Raw genomic sequence first — 17,951 nt, forward strand, 5'->3', positions numbered from 1 at the left:
TTTTGTGGACTTACCATTATAAAAGACATGTTTTTTTAAAATTTTTTATTGTTGGCTGTTCAAAACATTACATAGTTCTTGATATATCATATTTCACACTTTGATTCAAGTGGGTTATGAGCTCCCATTTTTACCCCATATACATATTGCAGAATCACATCAGTTACACATCCATTGATTTACATATTGCCATACTAGTGTCTGTTGTGTTCTGCTGCCTTTCCTATCCTCTACTATCCCCCCTCCCCTCCCCTCCCCTCCCCTCTTCTCTCTCTGCCCCCTCTACTGACATTCATTTGTCCCCCTTGTATTATTTTTCCCTTTCCCCTCACTTCCTCTTGTATGTACTTTTGTATAACTCTGAGGGTCTCCTTCCATTTCCATGCAATTTCCCTTCTCTCTCCCTTTCCCTCCCACCTCTCATCCCAGTTTAATGTTAATCTTCTTCTCATGCTCTTCGACCCTACTCTGTTCTTAGTTACTCTCCTTATATCAAAGAAGACATTTGGCATTTGTTTTTTAGGGATTGGCTAGCTTCACTTAGCATAATCTGCTCTAATGCCATCCATTTCCCTGCAAATTCTATGATTTTGTCATTTTTTAATGCAGAGTAATACTCCATTGTGTATAAATGCCACATTTTTTTTATCCATTCGTCTATTGAAGGGCATCTAGGTTGGTTCCACAGTCTTGCTATTGTGAATTGTGCTGCTATGAACATCGATGTAGCAGTGTCCCTGTAGCATGCTCTTTTTAGGTCTTTAGGGAATAGACCGAGAAGGGGAATAGCTGGGTCAAATGGTGGCTCCATTCCCAGCTTTCCAAGAAATCTCCATACTGCTTTCCAAATTGGCTGCACCAATTTGCAGTCCCACCAGCAATGTACAAGTGTGACCTTTTCCCCACATCCTCGCCAGCACTTGTTGTTGTTTGACTTCATAATGGCTGCCAATCTTACTGGAGTGAGATGGTATCTTAGGGTGGTTTTGATTTGCATTTCTCTGACTGCTAGAGATGGTGAGCATTTTTTCATGTACTTGTTGATTGATTGTATGTCCTCCTCTGAGAAGTGTCTGTTCAGGTCCTTGGCCCATTTGTTGATTGGGTTGTTTAAAAGACATGTTTTTGAACAGGCATATAGACCAAAACATTAAGATGGAAAGAATGACATTTGCATTGATTTTTAGTTTTTATGTTTTGTAAACTAATAAGGAAGAGATGTTTTTGGTCTCATTTGAAGTCTTAAAGATCAGAAGTGAGCACTCATACACACTCCTCACTGACAGGGATGACGACCCACTTCCCTAAGCCTCACTAAGATTCTAAATCTAACTTTCAGCAATGTGTTGCTGCCTTCATTTCTTGGTAGAGTCAATAGTGGGGATGAAACCAATCTCCCACAATATTGGGGATTGTTATTGATACAGCAGAGCCCTCCTTACTGAGCTAGTAATGAGGAGGATAGAATAAAAGGGTTTTGTGGCATGAAGACTCCCCAAAATGAACTCTAAATTTATTGTCTCAGTGTAGGCAGGGCTGTTGAGTGAGCTAAAATGTACAGTGGAGTCTCTTTCATCATGTACTTTCATGAGCCCTAATGTTTAGTAGGAAATTCTAAATACATTTTCTACTAATTTGGGGCCATTTTTCTTAACCATCGAGTCCTAGTCCATCACATCACTCAGTTACTTAATTGATTACAAAGTATCTTGGTAAATAGATCTTATCACCTGAAGGATATTGTCTTCTGGAATGGGAAACCCAAAAAAGAGCAATAAGAATAAGGGAGTGGGGGAATGAAAAACAAATTCTACTTCAAACATATGAAGAGATGCACCATTAACATACCAAGATGGAGACACTGAATGGGCAGTTGGACTCTGGAGTTTAAAGTTGTGGCAAAATTCTGTACTGAACATAGACATTTGGGAGTCATCAGCACAAAAGTGGTGTTGAAAGCATGGAATGGATGAAATTATCTATTATTTAGTGTAAATAAGAAAGGAAAGGGACTCAAAGACTGATCCCCAAGGGCACATTGGTATTTAGGGAAGAGGAGAAGGATAGGGCAAAAAGAGGCAGAGACAGGTGGCCAAGGTCTTGAAGGATAAAACCAAGAGTGTGGTTCATTCTGAAAACCATCAATGAGGTAAACATCATGGAATACTTCAGAGTCAAGTTAAGAAAAATGAAAAATAAGAGCCGCCTGCAGGATTTACAATGTTAAAGTCTTTGGAGAACTTGAGAAAGGCAGTTTCCATAAAAGGGGTGCCTTGGCTGCATATTACTTGTGATGGACAATATCTTATTGATTGCTTTTCAATGGAAATAATGGCTTCAGGCACAGATTGGCTCCTTATTTCATTAGTTGCCCTTGGACCAAAGTCACCATTTAGTCCATATAAACATTTTGTTCCAGATTTGATGATTCCATTTAAATGGGCTATAGATAAAATCAGATTATTTTTGTGGTTACATTTTTTTCCCCTTCATTCGTTTGATTTAAATTTAATTCACGTACTCAGAGGATATGCTGGGTACATGATGAAAAGCTGTGAAGTAAACACTGGAAATGAAACCCCAAGACTGAATTTTTTTTCTAACTATTTTCTCATTTTAATGAGGCCTTTTCCTTGGTACCGAGTCACCATTTCTTCATAGAGTACTTCCCAGTTAGCATCGTGGTAACAAAGGAAACTTGATTTTATACTCTCCTACATTATTGAAATGGCTTTAATTTACATAATTCCCATTATTTACTCTGGGAGTTGATTTAAAAAACCACAGAACAGCAGGGTCACACCTCTGCCATCATGTCCATCCTGACTCTCTAGACGAGCCACAATTAAGGAATTAGAGCAAGTTAATTATACATCCTAATATTAAATATCTCCAGGAAAGGCGATTAGAAATGTACTAGGAAATTGTAATAGCTTTTCCTGAAACATTGAAGCTTTTTCTAATAAATATTGTAATTCAAATTTCAACTGAACTGAGGTCATACCGAGCAGTCAGAAATAGCTTCTTAATACCATTTGTATATATCCTATATTTTTTCCTAGCTCATATTTTAGTCTGTGTGTCAAAATGGAGAAAATGAGTTACATTGTCTCTCCTTTTCCTTCTCTCATTTTCACTAAAATGAGACAGCCTGAGAATGAGCTAACCTTTCAAGGTCAGCACCTAACTGCCTTTGTTTCTTCATTTGTAAGACAGGCAGAGTCTCCCCTTTCTTATATCATCTGAATGTTGGGAAGCCTGATTAGGTTATTAGACTAAGTAACCTCAGATGTCAGTGGCTTCCTTGTAATAGAAGAAAGACTGTTTTCTCTATTTGTTACTTGAACTCCAAGAGGAAGTTGAGGTAAGCTGCATTCAGCAGTCTTCAAGAGAATTGGTATGAAGTGTAACCAACTAAAAACCTGGACACCTCCTTTTGATATGAGATTTTCTTCCAGCTCCTTAACATTTATCATGGTTGAATCTCTGAGTAAACCACTAGTAGAGTTTCCAAAATCAAAGAAGCTCTGGTATGAGGCAGCTGACTTAATGCATTCTTTTCTTCTTTTCTTTGGTTAACCTAGAGATCATGAGATAATTTGTAAAATACAGTGCCTGGCAGGATAATCAAATAGGACTGATTTTGAACACATTATTTTCAACCTCAGTGATTTCTACTTTTGATCATAAACACGTCTTTAGAGTAGTGGAATTTTGTCACATCCTATCCTGTAGATGGCAATGTTGGACTTGAAAAATAAACAAGTACAAACTTGAAAGAAGTCTAGGCTTCCCAGATGCAACATTGCTTAATAACCAGTGAACAGGAGCTTAATGCCAATTCAAGGTATGCTACTCAGAAAACGCATTTCAGATGGAGAGTACTTATGGAATAGATAAATATCTATAAGTGACAACATTTACATTTAAAACTGTGCATGGTTTTAGAGAATATTTTGTTTAATTGTGTGCTTTCTTCTAAAGTGGCCTTGTTTTTCTTTTAATAAGGCTATATTTTAGGTCTTAGCTGTCTTAATATTACTTAAAGATAGAATTGTCACCACTGAATCTTACAGGTTTTTAAAAAATATTTATTTATTTATTTTATTTCCACCATTCATTGAACCACTGTAGAACCAGAGATACAAAGAGAGCAGAGATGGACAGACTGGCCTTCTCTATGGCGTCTGAGAGCATTTTGCTTTCTCTGGGCCCTGAGTCAGGCAGTGAGGTAGTCAGGCAGCATTTTATTATTCTCAATCAGTGAATGCAATTTCAAAAGCAGCCAAGAGAGAGCCAGATGAGAAAATTTTAATTAAAATATAAACCCTCAATAAGGCAGATATGCTAAATCACTTGCTTCTAAATTGAGATGAAAATTTTAAATGTATATAAAGGCATACTACAAACTTTCAGCAGGAAAATGTAAACTAAAAAGAATCTTAGCTTCAGAAACCTGGCATTTTGTCATTTAGACTGAAGGTAGTGTTTTTTTTTTTTTTTTCCTTCCTCATGACCAGAGACAGAAGACACATTATGAAAAAGAATCATAATCTAATCTAAGTTCTGGTCCATTTTTCCCTTTAATCTTGAAATCCTTTGCATAAGTATGATTGCTTAGAATCATAATTTCTTAGCAAATTTAATCCAGACAAAGAAGCCAGGATATGCTTTCTGGTAAGAATGAGAGATTCAAAACAAAATCTGGGACTATGGGAAGAATTTTAAAATCTGATTTAAAATTTTTCCTAGAGCATCAGATTGAATGAAAATGACCCAGTTTAAGAAAAAACTATATTCTAGCTTTATTTTTCTTCCCTAAAACTTACCTTTGGCTGCTGAATATTAAATTTAGCTGTTGGAAACTCCTAGGCATATTCCATTTTATTGAGTGCTTGTGCTCTGGCTTTCCTTCTTTTATAGAATCATGGATAGCACAAGAGGAGGTTGTTCAGAGCCCAGGTGTTGAGATTATAGCCCTGACAGGTACTTGAGTGTGCTCACCTCAGTCCAAGACTAGTAAAAGTCACTTGATTGTTACGAACCTTGTTTTTAAATTACAAAGTAGTAAAAACAACTCTCCATCTCTTGACTATTTTGGTTAAGAAGTATTCAGTAAATGATGATGGCTTTGAAAATTGTTTTCTCTGATAAATGTGCTTTTTTCTTACCATTTTTCTCCTTTTAGGAAGATAAAAATTGCACTGTAACTATCCAAGATAGTATTCACTGAAATGAGTGTTGGAAGAGTGAATTAATTATTGAAGAAAGTATTTCAGTGACTTTGGTATCAAAATTTTCTTCAACCTTCCTCTCTAGGACCAAGTACAAGACAAAGAGCAATGTCTCAGAAGTCTGTGATTAAGTCATAAAAAAGAGAGGAAGCAGAGACAAAGAAAGCCAGCATACTTAAAAATTTTATTATGACATGTCAAGTGGAATCATGGACTTTTGCCTGTTGAAGAGAATTTTTCATGGACTCCACACTGAACTCTGAACTCTTCATTTCTGGATGGAAACCTGTTCTAGTTTTGCATTATGACCGGACCAGGGAAATAAGTGGGTCCTCAAACTCATTCTCAACAGAAAAGCTAATGGTCTACTTATTCGCTTATTGTATGTGTTTTTTAAAGAGAGGAGTACTGAAATTTATAGATCTTTAGAAAATACTCAGAAACATTGTTGCAGTATCTCAAAGGCAGATATTTGGGTATAATAGCATTTTAGATGATGCAAGTCTTTGTAAATTAGTTTTTTACTATGAAGCTAATGCTTTAACTAATGATCACAAATAAACCTAATCCTATAAAATTTGTGGTCAAGCCGAATAATCTGTGGTTGAACATTGTGCTTGAAAGTCTGTGAGGGCATAAATTCCTTTTTCTGGGTTCAATGCATTTTGTGGAAGAGTCTTCCAATAAAGAAAAATGCATTTGGATTGCTCATGTTGAAGGCAAAACCAGAAGGCAGCCCTTTGATTTTTAAATAAAACCCTGTTTCATGGATATCTAGGGTACATTAGTTTCCATCAGTACAGAACATTGTCTCTAATATTGAGAGAAGACCTATCCCCAGCTTTCACATAGTCTGATATAATAGGAAACTTTTCAGTTGCATAAAAAAAAAGCCTGCTGTTGAGATCTTCATTCATTACTTTATTCAAAACCCTTGTAAAAATTCCTTTTGACAAATTTCTCTAAGATCTGAAAACTCTCCCAATAAGTTCATGGTCTACTGGATGATGAAAGATATCTGGTATTGTATTGAACAACTTACATGGTGGATCTTTCTGTGGTTAACTTACCTGGTAATTCCAACACTACTACTCCCACCATCAATCCTATCTTAAAGAGGAATAGACTGCTAGAGAGATGTTAAATTGCTGACTGTCAATTTCCAGTCAGGAAGTGGTGTCCTCCTGCAGTCTGGAAACAGAAATAGTCTTGATATGGACTTTATAATGCGGAACAGTCCACTATCTCTAGCGAACACCTTTCTATGGAACTTTTGTCAAAACTCTAGCTTAGGTAGGCTCTTAACAAAGGTAGCATACATTTATGTTTCTTCATCTTGGGTAGGTTTAATTCTCATTTTATGATATTGATATCTCTATTTCCATCTTTTCGTAATTTGGAACATGTTATAGTTCTCCAGAAGTTACATAGTGACATAAGATGAATTTGAAATGCCTCTTGAATGATCCATTTTTTAATATAGAGGGCAAAGCAGTATGGCTCTTGCATGCTGTGGCATGAAATCGTTTCTCATGGATAGTTTAAAAATGCTTGCAACTTAAAAAACATTCTCATCTTATCATCTATTTTAATATTACCTTGAAGGCCCCCAAAGTTACATAGCTTGAGTTTATTCCTCCGGTTCACTTTAGAAATTTTATTACTAAATCTTTAAATATTGTATCCCCAGCTTTCACATAGTCTGATATGATAGGAAACTTTTCTGTTGCATTAAAAAAAAAAAAAGCCTGCTGTTGAGAACTTCATTCATTACCTTATTCAAAATCCTTGTAAAAATTCCTTGTGACAAATTTCTCTAAGATCTGAAAAATCTCCCAATAAGTTCATGGTCTACTGGATGATGAAAGATATGTAATTAATTGTATTTTACTTTGACCTGGATTGCTAGGAACTTAGAGCTAAAATTTGAAATCATTATTGTATCTTTCCCCAGTTGAGACTTGGTATAATTTTTCTTCTTAGCTCTCTCCTGTTACAGTTCTTTTAAAATCTTTTATTGTGAGTTAATAGTTTTAGTTCATCTATATACTTTTATTCCAGGACTCTCCAAATTCTTTCAGAAAATTGAAAGGCTACAAAAAGAGTGAGGAAGAGATTCATATAGAAATAAATATCACAGGTGTACATGTATTTTGCCAGAGCATATAGGAAGTTTTCTTCAATAGAATTTAATTTCAGTGTATGGTGGACACGTCTTTCTGTTATTTTTTATTGTTGATGCATGGATATTATGATTGTATAATGACCTGCTACAAAACAATCTTTAAAATGAAAACAAATTCTTCTAAGATCTATTTAGATTTTGACTGACATTTCTTTGTTTAGAACCATGTATATGATACTGAATGGACAGGGTAAGTACTAAGTAGACACTTTAATCCTAGGAATATTTCAAAATCATGGTGGTGGAAAGAAAGATTGAGTATTTTGTACTCTTCATTGATTGTGAAGATTAGCATTGGAATGCAATGCAGAGACAACATAAATAATGGAATAAAATATCTGCAAATTATTAATTTGACAAGCGATTGACATCCAGAACATATAAAGAACTCCCAAAAACGCAGTAGCAAACAAAAAACGACAAAAGCAATAAAACAAAACCCCAAACCAAATAACCTGATTTTAAAAATGAGCACTTTAGAAGAAAGACAAATTGCCAAGTGCTATATGAAAAAAATGCTCAACATCCTAATCATCAGGGAGAGACAAATCAAGTTATGTTATATGTATGTGTGACTATGCCACAGTGAAACCTGTCATTGTGTGTATTTAATATGTACCACCACCACCACCACCACCAAACCCCACAACCATACATTACCTCATCCCAGTAAGAATAACTATTATCCAAAATACTAACTATAACAAATACTGGTCAGGCTGTGGAGAAATAAGGACGCTTGCATACTGTTTGTGGGAATGTAAATTTTTTTCTCTTAAGAGAAATGTGTCCAGAACTCAAGGATATAATCTTTCTACTTGTTTTCCTTAATTAAAATTTGTATTTTCTCACTCAAGGTATGGAATATGTGATAGTTTCATGACATTATGCAGATTTTTTTCTTCATAACTTTGTGTGAGGTAAAGGGCAATTCTTTACATTCTGAACTCCTCATAAGTTAAAATTATAATTTCCATTTATTTATATACAAGTATATTTATTTAATGTATAATCACATCTTATTGATTTCTCCAAACTCTTAATGATGGTAATTTCTTACCTATTGCTCAACTTGTGAAAGCATACACTGTTGAGGAAAAAGTTATAAATACACTAAGTAAATAATTAAAAAATGTGCAATAGAGGCCAGTTCTTAAAGTATCCTAACACTGGGGGGTCTTTAAAACAAGTTGGCATTTATCTGTGTCATCAATGCTTCATGAAACTCTGACTCATTTCATTAGTAGAAACGTTTATCCAGAAAGTCAATAAAGAGTGCTGAGAGCATTTGTGAAATACCATTGACTTTTGCAATTGTAAGAAATCCATCTCCCTAAACATGAATTGTGCTATGTCTCTGTGTCTTCCAATAAACATCTTCCCATCAAATAATTTCAATGTCAGTAAATAGAATGAAACATGAAAATCCTCTGTGTCTATTCTTCCTTTCAGAACAAAAACTCTGACCTTGCCACATTTGTAAAAAGTTAATACACCTGGAAAAATTCAATACAGCTCTCTTGGCTAGAACTACAGCTTTAGTTTACATTTTTTTTAGACTATTGCAAAGGTAATTTGACATCTTTATTTAAAGAAAAAACACATTATATTAATAATTGCAAGAACATGTGAATGAAGTAATCTTTTTCAATCAAATTCTTATGCTTTTATGGAATGCCTATTTTGCCTTTAATGACTTGGAACCATTTTCCTCTTCCTGGAGAGGACATTATGCTTTTGTTAAATTGTGATTTTCCCCCTCAGTTGTCCCTTCCTCTCCTAAGTGCCAGAAATGTCCTGAAAAGAGAAAACGGAGAACATAGATGCCATTTTCTCAGAATATATTGTCTAGAGCACCATTGTCACATGAGTTTTTGTCATTATCTTTATTTGGAACTATATTGTTTGAACTTCATTATGTATTTATTCTTTTTAGTACATTTGGAAATTTGGGATATTTTCTTTTATGGAGAAAGGATGTGAAGTTACAAAAAAAAATTTTGATTTTTCTCAGTACCTTAAAGCGAAGAAGCAGGTCAGATGGGTGAAACTTCAGTGGAACATTGGTTCATTGTAAAAAATTATTTTGGACCTGACTATCTTGGCATTTCCAGCCCTTGGGGAAATGTTTAAATAAAGGGAATTAAATTATTTTATTGGTGACATTGAACATTGTTTTCTCATTTCTAGAAGACCCTTTCACAAATTTATTTATGTTAGAACAAATTCTGCTTTTCTCTCACAGATCAGCTTGAATTCTATCCCCAATGTGATGTTTCTTAGATTGACATCCTTCCCACCAACAGTAAGGTCTCTGTGCCACGTGCTCTCTTGGATACCCCAGCTGGTGTATGACTCTCCACTGTTGTGTCACTTGTTCATACTTGACACTAGATTGAAGTGGTTTGAGATTAGTGATTATAATTTATTTGGCTGAGTATCTGTATCATCCAGCACAGTTCTGGAAATAGAAAAGTTGAATAAAAGAATAAAAAAGTTTGGGTCCTTTTACATAGGTAATTGGGGAAAATACTTGCAGGGAATCTACTTGTAGTGTTCCAAGTGTTTGGGTTTTAGTTTTCATACATTCTATAAACTCATATGAAGTACCAGGTTACATGTTTGAATATATATGTTTTTCTGAAAGAAATAATCTTATAATCTCTCAGTGGATTATGAATGTGTGTTTTAGGATCCCAGGAAAGATACTTTAAAAGTTTGTTATTATTGTTGCAAAATCATTGGATGTCAATTTCTACTTCTACTTTATTTTTTTGTGCTATCAAATAGTTGTGTCATAGTAAGAGTTATTATTTTCCCTCACTGTTGCCACTGAGATTTTAGATAACAGCTTAACAATTGAATGAGCTAAAATGAAAAAGAAAATGCCAAGTGTTGTTGAAGATGAGGAACAACTGGAGCGCTCAGGCACTGTTGATAGGATAAAAAGTATTTTGGAGACCTGTTTGTATCTCTAAAGCTGAATCTATGCATGCCCTGTTATCCATCTGTGTCACTCTTATATTTGAAACATGTAAAAATGAATCTATACATTCATCAAAATATAGAAGAATGTTTAGAGCAGTCCTATTTGAAATTGCTCCAAATTAGAAATAAACCAAACATCTTCAACAATAGTGGGTAATTCTTGTGTGTAAATATGGCTATATGCCTAAACAGTAATTATGATGAATGAAATGCTGCTGTCTGCCACAACATGGATGAATCTCGCACATGCGATAACGATACTACTGAAACAAAGAATCCAGACCCCAGTGGGTGCACACAGTATAATTACATCTATATACATTTCAAACACTAAACAACTAATCTACCCTTGGGAGCAGGAGAGAATAGTGATATGATGAGGGACTTTTTGAAGGTTGTCAATATTGTTTCTCAGCCTGAGAAGCGGATCTCCAGGTATATTCAATCTGTGAAAAAATTTTGAATTATACAACTATAATCTGTGTACTTTCTGTATGTTTATCATATCTCATTAAAAACTAAAAATTAAATTAGGATACAAAATTAAAATCATTTAGTAATCATAGACACCTCAAATGGATATTTTGTCTTGAAAAAGCATTTCAGCACACTATTTTTATACTGAACACATAAAATTTGGCTCTGTTAATATTATGAGATTTCCTGCATCTTTAGGGGTTTTGGTATCCCATCCTTTTGACTGACAAATAAGTAGTGATACTGTTTGCTTCCTTCCATCAAGAAATGTTAAATAAAAAAGAGCCGGGCATGTATCTTATAGTACTATGAAATAATTTCTGATCTTTTGGACACAACATTTCTGCAGAAAGTCTTCTAGTTGTTGCAGGAGTGATCTGTTCAGGCCATGTTCATAAAATGGCTCAAATAGTGGTGATGCTCTAACAAGAAAAACTCTTGAGCCTTATACACATTATTAATTGATTTGCACTTTTTTTGAGGATGTGCATATTACTTGTGGAATTTTATTTTATTTTTTAATAAAAATGGTTTAATAGAGTGAATACATGTTATTCCCTGCCCCCAACTCAATCTCTGTGTTCATATAGTATGGAAACATAGTAACTTAGAAAATATCAAAGTTCTAAACAATTGACTGTCCATACAGAAGTTCCCAACATTTGTACATACTTATTAGCTACCAAAAATGTAATAAATTTGTTATTTCCTTGCTTGTCAAGGTCTAAGAGAAAAGTGCTTTCATTAGCCCATTTGCCAGGCAGGGGAAGAACACACAGAACAATTAGGAACAATCTAGAATATGAGGTTCTCACAGGCACTTAGATGGTCTCTATGTGAAGACTCAAACAGCTACTTTTGACAAAGGAATAAAAGGAAGCCAGGGAAATTGATGAAAAGGATGATGTGAAAAAATGTTGGTACAGTATTTGTAGTTTAGGCTGGCCTTGGAGAGGTACTATATTGCATAGTATTAATTTTGAAAGGTCATTTGGGCAGAATTAATTGCTTCGTTTAAATTGCATAGTCAACAAGGATCGTTCAAGTGCTTGGTGAACTTTGGGTCTCAGAACTAAAAGAATGTAGTCCGTCTTTAAATTGGCCTCATAGACAAAGGCTGTAAATGCTTCTAAGTACTGCATAGACAACACCAGACAGAAAAACAATAATAAAGGACTGGATAAATATTGTCAAAGGATGTTAGATAGAAATACTTCACATTATGGTGGCTAGTAAGAAGAGAAATAAAAGAGAAATAAAAATTTTAATTATGGATTCAGACTTCTGCACAAAGTATTATATTAGTTAAACATAGTATTATATCAGTTTTTCTAAAAACAACTCTCTTTAATTCAAGTTAAGTTGTTGGAACTATTATATTAATTATACTGTTTCAACAATATGAACCTAGACTGAAAGGTACATATTCAGTCTCGTCATTGGTTACTAATGCAGCAACTTATTTATTTTCCTCTATATTAGTGGCAATAAGCACGCCTCAGGTACATTAAATATGTGTGCCTGTAGGAATAAAAATTCTGAGTGATGGTACTTTGGGAATTTCCAAAATTAGTTCTTAGAAAAATGTGGACTAACTAAAGTTCATTTCCCATTATCTGTGATAATGAGGATTTGGTATATCATGAAAATGAAATCCGTGCTTTAGTCTATGGCTTCATCCTCTTTACTAATAAATTTTTACTATGGGCGCTAACAAGTGACTGATGTGGTTGACTCATCTCCTTCTTTCGACTCTCTAATGAGCAATTAAATAGCCTGAAGCAGAACAATCAAAAGGTCTGGGAAATCCACACACTAAGTGATCACTTTTTGAAAAATGGAGAGTTAATTGTACTTAGCTCTGTTGTTAGTCAAGAATTCTCTAAGAGACTTTCTCAGAACAGCTCTGAAACAAGGGATGCCCATTAGCAGTGTAATTCTCGGGAGGGGTGCCATCAACCCAGTCATATTTTACCAACATCTTTCCAAATACTGTTTCAAATGAAGGTATGAAGAAGGCATGCCGATGTGCACAGTGTGCTGTGTGAGAGAATCTGGTGAAGTTCTGATATTCCAAGCTTAGCCTTCTATTCAGTTCTAACAATTTATCACGATTCATGGGTTCTTTCTTGGGTGGGTGATCCTCAGGATTTCCGTCCTTTCTTTCTCTTCCCTACTTACCATATTTTCATCATTCCCTCCATTCCTCAAAACACAGTATTTGAGTGCTTATTGTATGTCATGCACTGTGCCAGGGTATGAAAATATCAAGATGAACAAAGACAAATCTTTGAACTGAGTACTATCTTCAGAAACTGCCAGAAAATAGATGTATGATTACAAAGCAGTATAACAATTTCAAAGACGCGGGGGTGGGATGTCACTATAGTTTGGATCTGGAATGTTCCCTAAAATCCCACAGGTTAAAGGCCTTATCTTCAGGATAGCCCTTTGGGGAGATGGTAAAGTCTTTAAGAGGTGCAGCCTGGTGGGAAGTCCCAAGGTCACTGGGGGTGTGCCCTTGAAAGAGATCCTGCAACCACAGTCCTTTCTTTTCTCTCTCTCTCTTTTTTGTTTCCTGGCCAGGTGGTAGGTGGGTTTGCTCTGCCACGCTGACAGATTATGAACTGGAAGCCTCCAAAACTGTGAGCAAAAATAAACTCCTTTAGAAGTCATTAGTCTAGTGTTTCTGTAGTATATAAAATATAGGGTGAAGGTATAGTGAAGGATGAGGTAGGAAAATGAATTAAGAGCCTATAATTCATGTTAATGAAATAATACTTTTTCTAATCCATTCCAGGAGCTTACTGAAGGTTTTTCAACAGAGGAACATGATCACCTTTGCATTTCTGAGTAGCACTCTTGCCAGGATTCTGGACACCAGGACCAACGCAAGATGGCAGTTGTAATGTGGTTGAGAAGCTGATGCAAGTAGTCTAGGTCCTGAAAAACTGCCATAGAGCCACAGTTGAAGGAACTGAGGGTTGGTGATGGCTTCAGTGCCTATTTAGGAGGTCAAGTCAAAGGTATATGATAGGATAGGAGGGCAGTCTAAACATATTTATCGATTGAGGTATGCACATGCTGAGTTCAAATTGCATTATGGATGAACCAGTAGAATAGTCCAGAAGAGAAGTAGTTTCATGGTTATATACTTCAAGGGAGTTATCTGTGCAGAAATTATACATTGGAGAATTGGGAGCATTTACATTTCAGTTGAAATGGTGTTATTGGGTGAAATTTTCCAGGTGCTGAGAAATTGTGGTGACAAGAGACATGAGTCTAGAATTCTCCCTCAAAACCAAAATTTAAAGGTCAGCTTTTGTTTGCAGTCTTTTGTTTCAAACAGGCAGAACACAGGGTGATATTTCTGTTTGTACTGTTTTTTTCAATATTTGAGGCTCACACCCAATCTCATTACATCATATTTTGCTATTCAGATGATGAAGACATGTGCATCCAAGGAAGAAATTCAGATCAAGTAAAAGGTGGGAAAGTTTTGAATTCTTCCCAAGGCTGAGGACTTCCTGAGGCCCACTGATAGTCTTCTAGATGAAAGTACTCTGTAAATTTCAAGCCAATACAGATGTGATTTTATTTTAATTGAGCAATCAATTAAATTAATCAAAAGGGGGCTCAAACTCAATCTAATTTCTAAGAAAAAAAGTTCCAAATCTACCATGACTTGTTATGTTTCTATGTTACAAATATATATCTTAGATCTAGACTGACCTAGCCAGGAGGCTCCCATAGAGAGTGATATCTTTCCAACATTCTATAAGGAAAATCTCTAAAATAAATGCATTGGACTTTGTAATTAGAAAGGCACTGATGTTCTTCAGACTGGTGTTTTTATAGAGTGGAGATGATGGAAGCCAGATTGCAATAGTTAAGAAGTGGATAGAAGCATAGAAAGTAAAGAGAGTGTTGGCTGCATTTTTAAGAAGTCTGGATAAAAAAAAATGGAGGAAAGAAACGCAATAACACATTGGTTATGACTGGAGAAAAAGGGCATTTTTAAATTGTACTTTAAAAAGTGAGAAAATTTGTGTTATAAATTAAAGAGTTGGAACAAGTACAAAAGGAAAGAAGGACATTTAAGAAAGATTTATGAGTCATACAACAAGGTTCTAAAGGAAATAATTGCAACTGGGTTTAAGGATACAGAGGCAATATTCTTTTTTTTTTTTTTTTTTTGATACCAGGGATTGAACCCAGGGGAGTTGGGGAGTTTAACCACTGAGCCACATCCCATACCTGTTGGTTTTTCATTTTGAGTCAGGGTCTCACTAAGTTTCTTAGGGCTTCGCTGAGTTGCTGAGGCTGGCTTTGAACTTAGGATCTTTCCACCTCAACCTCCTTAGATGTTAGGATAAGAGGCGTGTACCACCATGCTGGGCCAGGGGCCATTTCTGATTTCCCATTTCCTCATAAAGCAGCAGAAGACATTTATCCATCTTTTTGAAGGCAGGCATAGCTACATGATTTGCTTTAGTCAAAAAATGTGAGCATAAGTGACATGTATCACACCCTGTGTATGATCTGCTGTGTTTGCACCTCTAATCTACAATCCACATAAAAAGGAAAATCTTGTGCTTGCTTTTAAGTTGCATTCAAGTTGATGTCTGATTCATCCCTATAAATGTGTATGTATGTGTGTGGATGTATGTGTGTGTGTGTGTGTGTGTGTGTGTGTGTTTCTTTTGTTTTACACAGAAGTAGCTTGTTATACCCATATGTCACCTTACATTTTGTCTTAAAAACATTACATTGATGTTTTGCAATAGGAACTCCATTCCTTACTCAAGCAGTTTTACATTAACAAACCTTGAAGTTGATCTAAATCTCAGCTAATACAAACATTATTGCAAAAATATTCTTTTACTTTCCTTTTTATATAAAATAGAATAGATCATTTGGATAAGCTATTTTAGGTGGAATTTCCAGATCAAATGTATATGCATTTAAAATTTTAATGGGTACTAAATTTCATGCAATAAAAGAAGTGCCTTGTATGAGAATATTTATTTCTGACAAAATTTCTAACATAATAAATTATTAAATATAGTTTGAATTTTTTTCCTTTGATAATGGGGATTTAACCCAGGGGTAATTTACCACTGGGACACATCCCCAATCCTTTTTGTTTTTAATTTTGATACAGGGTCTCACTAAGTTGCTAGGGACTCATTAAGTTGCTGAGGCTGGCCTCAAGGTGATCCTCCTGAGGCCTCAGCCTCCTGAGTTGCTAGGATTACAAGTGTGTGCCACAGTGCCTGGCTATAAATTTACCGCTAAAAAACTGACTAGTTTACAATAGGTTTAATAGGGTTTCATTATAGTATAGTTGATATTTCTTCTAATACTGAAGTTAAACATCTCTCAATGTAATTAAACTTCTTATGCGTTGTTTTCCTGTGATCTGTCTGTTCATACCTTTTCTCCATTTTTAGGTGATATTTGTCTTTTTCTTAACAAATTGAAATACATTTCTATATATTAAGGAACTCAGTCCTATGTCATAAAAATTTCAAAATGTTTTTTTCAAATATTATTTTCATTTTTGCTTCAATTTATGATCTTTTTTTGTCATGTAGAAGGGTAAATTTTTTGAAGCATTCAAAGTTTTCACTATTATGTGCATTGCAATTAACTCCCTTGTTTTCAGTTTCTAAAAATGAAATTATTATTTTCTTCTAGCATGTCTATGATTTCATTTGTATATTTGAATCATTAATCCTTGTGGGATTTTATTAGCATTTGGTGTAAATTAAGAGTTGAAGCTCTAACTTTAGGCTGTATTTTCTTCTTTCATTGGAAAACCAACATGTATTCTACATAAAAATATTAAGATAACAGATTAATATCACTTTAATTGATTTACCATTTGGAGAAAATTATGGCCATTATGTCTTTTAGATAGGGGTTATTAGAAATAATCAAGTGAGAACTTAATTCCACTTTTACTTTTTATTAGTTACTAATAAAAGCACTAATTCGACTCCAGAGAATGGATTTTGCTAATTATAGCTCTCTGTTAACATATGTTTAAAGATATTATTCCTGGATGGTACATTGTCTTCTGGATGTACTCTATGTTATTAATCAGAGATCTTTCAAAAACTTGAGAAACTGGAAATTGATACTATGTTAGAATATCTTCTGGAGATTCTCCTATGCTGATAATCAGTGACTCATGTAATGCTTTTGTTAAGGCAAGTAAGAGAATTTATTATGAAGATATTTTTAGTGAAGACATAGAGCAATTCATAATATGTGATCTTTTGTTCTAGAATTTTAAAAAATAAATGTTATTTTAGATCAGTTTTAGAATTACAGAATCATTTTGAAAACAGAACAGAAATGTATTCACTGAAGTCCATTCTTTATTCAGATTTTCTATTTTCCCTAATCCTTGTTCTGGTCCAGGATCCCACCCAGGTACCATGTTTCATTTCATTATCATGAATCCTTAACTCATGGCTTTGACAATTTCCCAGAATTCCCTTTGTTTTACTGTTCTTGAAAGGTGGAGAAATATTCATAAGGTCCTCTGTAGAATATCCCACTATGGAATTTATCTGATTCTTTGTTCATAGGTAGTCTTGGGTAATGTTTTTTTGTGAGGAAGCCATAAATATGAAGGACTGTTCTCATGCCATCACATCAATATAACTTACCACTGTTGGTGCTGACCTTGATCACCTATCTTATAACAATGTTTACAATTTTCTCTAGTGTAAAGTTTCTCTTTTCTTCATTTTGACACAATACTCTTTGGAAAGAAGTCAGTATGTGCTGCATATACTTAAGGGGTAGGAAGTTATGGTCAATTTCCTTAAGGGTGGAATGGCTATAGAAATTATTTGGAATTCTTCTGAAAAGATTTATTACATTCCTATGTGTTTATTCAAAACTTTGATTCATATCCATTTATGTACTCATGGGTATTATTTTATATTATGGGTTATAATTTACTATGATTTTATTTTGTTGCTCAAATTATTTCCCTTAACAATCATAATTTAATTTTTACCCATTGTTTTAGGAATTGATATTTTAGTTTG

The sequence above is a fragment of the Marmota flaviventris genome, chromosome 8 (assembly GCF_047511675.1).
Source record: "Marmota flaviventris isolate mMarFla1 chromosome 8, mMarFla1.hap1, whole genome shotgun sequence".
Classification (NCBI taxonomy): domain Eukaryota; kingdom Metazoa; phylum Chordata; class Mammalia; order Rodentia; family Sciuridae; genus Marmota; species Marmota flaviventris.